Raw genomic sequence first — 9,525 nt, 5'->3', positions numbered from 1 at the left:
TAAAATGTTGAGAGCCACTGGATTTGATACTCGTCTAAAGGAAATGTTCACTTGTTTTTTTTTAATCAAACGTTAGTGACTCAAAAACGGTTACATGTTTTGCGATATTCAATTATTTTTTTATGTTTAGAACCTCTGGAGTCAACACCCTGGACTAGCAGTTGGACTTTTTTTTCAGAAGAACCAACAGTTTTTTCCGAGGTAAACTAACTTTCAACTGTTTTGTTTAAGTTTTACAAAATGTTTGGAACCTCTGGTACAAGACAATTTTTAAAGGGATTTTTGGGAAATCTATAATCAAAACTTTTTAGACTTTTTTCCTTGGAAACACTTGAAAGTTCTTTGGCGATTTGGAACCTCTGGAATGTTTTTATTGATATATTATGAACATCAATTGTTAATAAGCCAATTTCTAAGTTTTCTCAAGTAAATCAAATCACTTTCAAAGTTTTAGAACCTCTGGAGCAATTAAAATTTGAAAAATTATTTAAAAAAAAAAAAGACGATGTTTGGAATTTTGCTTAGAAAACCAGCGGTACTCAAATATGTTTTCAAGAATTAAACTTTTGTTTTAATAACATAAAGGACAAATTTGGTTTCTTTTTTCAGTACTCTTCAAATGTTTTTTTATTAACGTCTCTGAAATGTGTGGAACTGCTGGAATAATAATTTTTTTTTTTTTTTTACAAAAAATCAGTGGTACTCAAAATTTTTTAGATGATTTGGGACCACTGGCATTGGTGAAACTTTTGAAACTTTTTTTTTTTTTTGGAAAAATATAACAAAAGAAGACGGTGGTTAAATAATGCGAATTTTGTAATTTTTCTAAGAAAAGCAGTGGTACTCAAAAGTTTTTAGATGATTTGGGACCACTGGCATTGGTGAAACTTTTTGAACTTTTTTTTTTTTGGGAAAATATAACAAAAGAAGACGGCGGTTAAATAATGCGAATTTTGTAATTTTTCTAAGAAAAGCAGTGGTACTCAAAAGTTTTTAGATGATTTGGGACCACTGGCATTGGTGAAACTTTTGAAACTTTTTTTTTTTTTTGGAAAAATATAACAAAAGAAGACGGTGGTTAAATAATGCGAATTTTGTAATTTTTCTAAGAAAAGCAGTGGTACTCAAAAGTTTTTAGATGATTTGGGACCACTGGCATTGGTGAAACTTTTTGAACTTTTTTTTTTTTGGGAAAATATAACAAAAGAAGACGGCGGTTAAATAATGCGAATTTTGTAATTTTTCTAAGAAAAGCAGTGGTACTCAAAAGTTTTTAGATGATTTGGGACCACTGGCATTGGTGAAACTTTTGAAACTTTTTTTTTTTTGGGGAAATATAACAAAAGAAGACGGTGGTTAAATAATGCGAATTTTGTAATTTTTCTAAGAAAAGCAGTGGTACTCAAAAGTTTTTAGATGATTTGGGACCACTGGCATTGGTGAAACTTTTGGAACTTTTTTTTTTGGCAAAATATAACAAAAGAAGGCGGTGGTTAAATGATGCCAATTTTGTAATTTTTCTAAGAAAAGCAGTGGTACTCAAAAGTTTTTTTTTTTTTTTTAATTGAAATTTTTCAACCTCTAAGAGTTTTGGAAACTTTGGAAAACGAGGTAAGACGATTTAAAAAAAAAAAAAAAACCAGCGGCTGTCAAACATTTGATACTTAATCTGAACTTCAATTGACTTTCAAAAAAATTATTGGTACTTAAAGGTTTCTAGACGATTTGGAACCGCTGGAATGTTTGTGTTTCTTAACTAAACATTTTTGGGATCTCTGGAAAAAATTAAAATTTGAAAATCAGCGGATGTCAAAAGTTTTTTTTCTTTTTTTTAATGTTTAAATTTTTATTCCAGTAGAACCAGTAGCTCTCAAATGCTTCATATAACGTTTTTAAAGGGTTTGGAACCGCTGGAATTATTAACCCCCTAACTAGTAAATAGAGTCAGGGAAAAAGTGATAACACTCATTTGTTTATCCTGGGAAAATCAGAAGTTTCCAAACGTTTTTTTCAAACAATTGAAAAATTTTTGTAATTTTTTTTTGAAAATTTGGATTAAAAAAAAACCAGCAGACGTCAAACAATTTTTGTTGCTCAGAATTTCTATTCAACGAAAACCAGCGGCTTTATTTAACATCTCTGAAAGGTTTGGAACCCCTGGACTTCCTCTAAAAAAAAACCCGTAGTATTCAATTAAGTAAATTTAATTCTGGATGTTTTTCAATGGAAATCCAGCGGTACTCAATCGTTATTTGTAACGAAAAAGAAGCGAGTAACTTTCAAATGTTTTGACGCCCTTAAAATGTTATTCCAATACATCTAGAAGGCCTGAGAGCCGTTTTATTGCATTTTAAAACAGTTGAATGAAGAGGTGCTCCCAGGTAACCAATAATCTTGAAATGTTCTTTTCAGAGCTCTTATGAACTTTGAAATCGTTTGGCACCCTTTGGATAGTAAATAACTTGAAGAACTTTCAACTGTTTAGCTCCCAATAAAAAAACCTCGATTCGGTATAAAAAAAAACAAAAAGCGTCCCGATCGGAATGCGGTCCTTAAAAACACCGGTAGTATACCCCGAGAGTGCGGTCGCGGTTCTCCCTCTCGCTCCCACCCCACCCACAGCCCGCAGCCGTCTTCCTCTAATTAGCGCAAACATCAGCACACCAATGGTGGCACCGAAAAACCAGTGGTAAAACGAGTCGTTTTAAAAACTTAATCAACCCGCGGTACCACGTTCCACGGCACTGTGCTCTTTACGGCGTCGGTACCTTCGGTCGAAAATCGTCCGCTTCAGTATCGGCTCCCGGCGTTCGCCGGTACGCGAACCTCGTCCCTATGGACGTCAGCGATTGGTACCGCCGACGCGGTAGGCAGGACCAAAACGACGACGCCCCCCCCTCGCGCGCACCTCTCCCCTTACCCGGGCCCCGGTACCGTCTTGTAGCGACTTCTTAAGTGAACCATTGAACTACCAATTGTGGATAGGCACAGAAGCATTTCCGAAGCGAACATCAGTAGTTTTGTTAGTCTCGATCGCATGGTTCCTCAGTGAGTTTCACTTGTTTCTTTTTTTTTTGATTGGTGCTCGCGAGAATCTCTATAGTAGGCTGAGTAAGGGTAAGTGCTTTTTTCATTTGTTTTATTCGATAACATTATTGCAATCGAATTTACGCAGTTGGCTTTGGAACAGTTTAATCAGACATACACAGTCATTTGTTTATTGATTGAGAGACCTGGTTCTTAAGGGTGTCCAAACGCACTGTATTTAAAGAATTTATTATATTTTTAACAAAACAGTCGGAAAAACAAATGAAGGTTTAATTCTAGGGTCTGTATTGCATATTGCGCTTTCAATTGTTTAGTAGCTGTTATTGGAACTTTCTTTTAAATGTGCAGGATTCACTTTCAATTGTTTTTTTTGATTGAAATTTAATTGAACAAAAGAAAAACAATCGATAGTTTACGCGAACTTGACGTTTTCGAGGCGGCGTTGCCTTTTAGGGGTGAAACTTGTGATTTTTTTGAGTGAATTCCCACGTTTTAAATTATTTTATTTATTCACTTGTTTTAGGGAAGTTTTAGTTGTTTTAGTTTATTTTACAAAGCAAATTGATTTTCATTTTTAGTGGGTTTTATTAAATATTAAATTTCAATTGTTTTTTTTTTGTTTCTCGAAATTTCTCGAATTTAAATTCGTGGGAAAAAATCGTTAGTTGCACTTTTTTTTATTTATTTTAATAAAAGTTCGATTTAAAAAAAAACAAACGAGTGTGTCTAGATTAAAATAACATTTTCGTGATTCAATTGTTTCCAGTTCATTTTAGCATATAAATTTTATTAATCAATTTTTTAACTGTTTCAAAAAAAAATGACTACCTGGGAAAAAATCCACATTAACCCTCTAAAAGAGATTAACATAAAAAATCAAAAAACTTTTCTTATTCACTACCGGAAAACGATCAAAGTGAGCATGGGAAGGCCGAAAAACAAGTGAATATCATAACGACAATAATTGCCTGAAAAACAAAAGACAAACATTTGAATATCGATGTTAGTTATATAACTGTTTGAACTATATTTAAAAAAACATGTGAACATCGACCTCAACTACCTGAACAAAATTTAATAAATTAAGCTTCATTAAAAACAAATGCCTGAAAAACATGCGACAATTAAATAACATCAATTATTGAATTCAAGATATTGGTGACATTATTAAATAGTCACAGTAAAAACAAATGAAGGTTTATTACATCACTTTCATTTGTTTTAGATTGATAGGTACCTAAGACATTTTATTGAATAACAAATGAACTCGTGGGAAAATTTTTTTTTTATTTATTCGCTTGTTTTTCGAAAGTTTCTAAGTCACGTTAAGTTACGTGGGAAAAAAAAAACAAATGACAGTTTATAGCTTAAAATGTCATTTACAGGATTTAATTATTGTTTTAAGTTCGTTTGGCGTCGTTTCGGAGGAAGAGGTATAGAGGGCGGTTGGAACTTTTTTGTTTTTTTTCATTCGTTTTTCAACTGTTTGAGAAAGGAAATTGATTATCAGGAAAAATATAAAATATATTCATTTGTAGGGAATTTAAAACCCTTTTTTATGAATCAATTTTCGTAAAAATCCGTGGAAAATTGGGGAAGTTATCGTAGACTTTAAAATTAAACGTTTAATTATGGTATATTTTATACTATTCAAAGACGTTTAACGTTTTAAATAACTTTACTACTAATGTATGTTGTTTATTAATTTGTAGAAGTGTTTTATGCATCGGGGGGGGGGGGGGGGGGGGGGCATTTTTCGACGTACAAAGAAAAAAAATATTTTTTAACAGTGGCGTCCTCAAGGGATTTATCGTGAGTTCTTCACTGTTTTTTCCTAAAACATATTTATGTATGTATATTTATATAAATTTTATTTTTTAAATCCTTCTTAATAGTTTGAAACAATTTTGCATTCAATTGTTTTTCTATTTCATACACGTTAATGCATTTCCTATTTTTTGTGTATATGGTATACTATTATTACGCTATAAGATATATACGTGTATGAAAAGTATATCGTATCCTATACAGTGACATATGTGATATCGGTGTCATTTTATATGGTATACGTCTTAAAGAAAAACTCAATTTTATTATTTCTAGACAAAAAAAACATAATTTTCTTATTCCAGGCATGTGGGGCATAGGGCATAGGTGGGGCTAGAAATCTCCAACCACCTAGAAGAAAACCTGATTTTATCCCTTTCAAAATAAGCAAAAACGTAATTTTCTTAGTCTAGGCAGATGGGGCATAAGAAACCTTCAACTGCCTCGAAGAAAACTTAATTTTATTAGTTTCAGACAGAAAAACCGTAATTTTCTTAGTGTAAGCAGGTGGGGCATAAGAGCCTAAGGCATTTCTTTACATGCTTGGAAGAAAACCTAATTTTACCTACTCCAGGAGGTAAAAAACTAATTTTCTTATTCCAGGCAGTTGGGGCATAAGACACCTTCAGCTGTCTTAAAGAAAAACACAATTTTATTATTTCCAGACAAAAAAAATAATTTTCTTATTCCAGGCAGTTGGGGCATAAGAAACCTTCAACTGTCTTAAAGAAAAACAAATTTTATTATTTCCAGACAAAAAATAATAATATTCTTATTCCAGGCAGTTGGGGCATAAGACACCTTCAGCTGTCTTAAAGAAAAACACAATTTTATTATTTCCAGACAAAAAAAAAATAATTTTCTTATTCCAGGCAGTTGGGGCATAAGACACCTTCAGCTGTCTTAAAGAAAAACACAATTTTATTATTTCCAGACAAAAAAAAAATAATTTTCTTATTCCAGGCAGTTGGGGCATAAGACACCTTCAGCTGTCTTAAAGAACAACTCAATTTTATTATTTCCAGACAAAAAAAAAATTTCTTATTCCAGGCAGTTGGGGCATAAGAAACCTTCAACTGTCTTAAAGAAAAACAAATTTTATTATTTCCAGACAAAAAATAATAATATTCTTATTCCAGGCAGTTGGGGCATAAGACACCTTCAGCTGTCTTAAAGAAAAACACAATTTTATTATTTCCAGACAAAAAAAATAATTTTCTTATTCCAGGCAGTTGGGGCATAAGAAATCTTCAACTGCCTCGAAGAAAACTTAATTTTATTAGTTTCAGACAGAAAAACCGTAATTTTCTTAGTGTAAGCAGGTGGGGCATAAGAGCCTAAGGCATTTCTCCACATGCCTGGAAGAAAACCTAATTTTACCTACTCCAGGAGGTAAAAAACTAATTTTCTTATTCCAGGCAGATGGGGCATAAGAAATCATCAACTGCCTGGAAGGAAACCCTATTTAATGCCTCGTAAGGTGGAAAAACGTAATTTTATTATTTCAGGCAGTTGGGGCATAAGGAAATCTTAACTGCTTTAAAAAAAACTCAATTTTCTTACTTCCAGACAGGAAAAAGCTCATTTTCTTAGTCCAAGCAACTGGGGCATAGGAAATCTCCAACTGTTTGAAAGAAAATCTAATTTTACCCCTTACAAGATGAAAAAACGCAATTTTCTTATTCCAAGCAGCTGGGGCATAAGAAATCTTCAATTTCTTGAATTTTGTTACTTCCAGATAGGAAAAACGTTATTTTCTTATTCCAGGCAGTTGGGGCATAAGAAATCTCCAACCGCCTGCTGCAAGAAAACCTGATTTTATCCCTTTCAAAATAAACAAAAACGTAATTTTCTTAGTTAAGGCAGGTGGGGCATAGGAAATCTCCAATTGCCTGGAAAAAAGCCAAATTTTACCCACACCAGGATGGAAAATCGTAATTTTCTTAGTCCAGGCAGCTGGGGCATAAGAAACCTTCAACTATCTTGAAAAAACAAATTTTTATTATTACCAGACAAAAAAAACATATATTTCTTATTCCAGGCAGGTGGGGCATAGGCCATAGGTGGGGCAAGAATTCTCCAACCGCCTGGAAGAAAACCTGAGTTGATCTCTTTCAAAATAAACAAAAACGTAATTTTCTTAGTTAAGGCAGCTGGGGCATAAGAAACTTTCAACTGTCCTAAAGAAAAACTCAATTTTGTTATTTCCAGACAAAAAAAACATAATTTTCTTATTCCAGGCGGGTGGGGCATAGGGCATAAGTGGGGCAGGAAATCTCCAACCGCCTGGAAAAAAACCAAATTTTACCCACTCCAGGATATGTATATGGTATTCTATTATTACGCTATAAGATATATACGTGTATGAAAAGTATATCGTATCCTATAGAGTGACATAACGTATGTGACATCGGTGTCATTTTATCACATATTTGAGATGTAATGATCGAAAGCTATAATGAAGAGTAACTATGTGCCGATATTTTCTCGCTTATATGTAAACCGAATCGTATATGGTATACGTATATTATACGGCGTAATAAATATACCTTGACTGTATACGGTTGATATAATTTTCTTAAAAAGCATTTTTTTTCAGGAAATAATTTTTTGCAAAAAACACATTTTTATTAACCCTACCCTTGCCCCCCCACCCACCCCGCACTGCTTATCAGTAAGAAATTAATTGAAAAAATCGTTGTTTTCCGAAACAATTTGCATGACAAACAGCTGATTTCGTCATTAATATATAAACTAATAACACAGTTTGTTTATGTAAATTTTATATAATTATAAATAATATATAAATTAATACAACAAAACATCAAACATCTGGACTAAATTTAAAAACTCCAGTAACTATTGACAATATTAATCTGAAAAAAAAAACACAAACGCCTTAAAAAACATGTGAACATTAACATTAATGATATAAAAACAATTGAAGATAGAAATATCGCCTGTGCGAAGACTTGATGTGAAAATACCCGTCGCGTCGCGCATTAAATAACTTTGCCAATTAGCAAATAAAATTTAACAAAAGAACATCGTATGGGGAATTCGTTTGGCCGTTCTTCGTTTGTTCGAGGTACATATATACATAATATAAAATCGGTCGTGTTCGGTTTAAACAAAGAGAAGATCTCTGACGTGTACCGCGTTTTATCACAGAACGTGCGGGTAAATATTTGAAAAACCCAAAAAAGCAAAACTTATCTCTCGGGTAAATAACATACCGGGAGACGGATACGGACAAAAGGTTATACGTGATTTATTATGGGGAGAGGCCCATATACACTTTGAAAATTCCACCTAATAAATCTTAATCCCCCCCCCTTTAAATATGACCATAAAGAAAAACTCTTGTGTGTGTGTGTGTGTGGAAATCGTTGAAATAATAAGCGAAAACAAATGAATATCCCTCGTGTCCGATCATCATCATCATCACCTGTTCAGTCGAAGCCTACTACGCCTCGCTGGTACTACCGGTGTTACCCGCCTCCTTTGTTACCTGGAGCTCTTTTGGAATTTCCAACGGGTCGGAGGGAGATGGACGCGTGTGCGAGCGAGCGAGACGGAAACACTAAACCGGGTTAAGCGGGTCGCTACCGTCTTACGCGCGGATTAAGCGCGGTCGAACATATATGGAGTTTCGGTTTTATAGGGTCGATTCTCGGTTACTTTCGAATGTTACGGTAATAAATTTGAACGCGTATAGCACTTGCACAATGACCCGACAATTATTTTAATTTGTACCTGTCCATGCATAAATTTACCTACGTGACGAACGACTAGTAATTTATGCACTGACGACGATCCATTTCCATTGGCAAGGACAACATGTCGATATTTTTTATAAAGTATCCAGTTGTACCTATATAAGCCTTAAAGGCATTAAATGTTTCTTACAGGCAGTTGAATAAGCAATACTGCCTGAAAACAATATAATTATGACTAAGTTATATATTTATTCCAGGCAGTTGGGGCATAAGACACCTTCAGCTGTCTTAAAGAAAAACTCAATAAAAAAAATAATTTTCTTATTCCAGGCAGTTGGGGCATAAGAAACCTTCAGCTGTTTTAAAGAAAAACTCAATAAAAAAAATAATTTTCTTATTCCAGGCAGTTGGGGCATAAGACACCTTTAGCTGTCTTAAAGAAAAACAAAATTTTATTATTTCCAGACAAAAAAAAAATTCTTATTCCAGGCAGTTGAGGCATAAGACACCTTCAGCTGTCTTAAAGAAAAACTCAATTTTATTATTTCCAGACAAAAAAAAAATAATTTTCTTATTTCAGGCAGTTGGGGCATAAGACACCTTCAGCTGTCTTAAAGAAAAACTCAATTTTATTATTTCCAGACAAAAAAAAAATAATTTTCTTATTCCAGGCAGTTGGGGCATAAGACACCTTCAGCTGTCTTAAAGAAAAACTCAATTTTATTATTTCCAGACAAAAAAAAAATAATTTTCTTATTCCAGGCAGTTGGGGCATAAGACACCTTCAGCTGTCTTAAAGAAAAACAAAATTCTATTATTTCCAGACAAAAAAAAAATAATTTTCTTATTCCAGGCAGTTGGGGCATAAGACACCTTCAGCTGTCTTAAAGAAAAACTCAATTTTATTATTTCCAGACAAAAAAAAAATAAT

General features: G+C 33.4%; 1 protein-coding gene across 2 annotated transcripts in view; it reads left to right on the top strand.

The window, feature by feature from the left end:
• The first annotated feature begins 2,971 nt into the window (after positions 1-2,971).
• Positions 2,972-9,525, top strand: part of LOC126746963 (protein drumstick) — a 42,643-nt gene continuing 36,089 nt past the window's right edge. For both annotated transcript variants that reach the window (XM_050455385.1, XM_050455388.1), the window contains exon 1: positions 2,972-3,117. The gene's annotated coding sequence lies outside the window, so the exon portion shown is untranslated. The remainder of the gene's footprint in view (positions 3,118-9,525) is intronic.

Source organism: Anthonomus grandis, chromosome 18 (assembly GCF_022605725.1).
Source record: "Anthonomus grandis grandis chromosome 18, icAntGran1.3, whole genome shotgun sequence".
NCBI lineage: Eukaryota > Metazoa > Arthropoda > Insecta > Coleoptera > Curculionidae > Anthonomus > Anthonomus grandis.
Note: the sequence above shows the minus strand (reverse complement) of the source record. Positions and strands in the feature narration are given on the sequence as shown.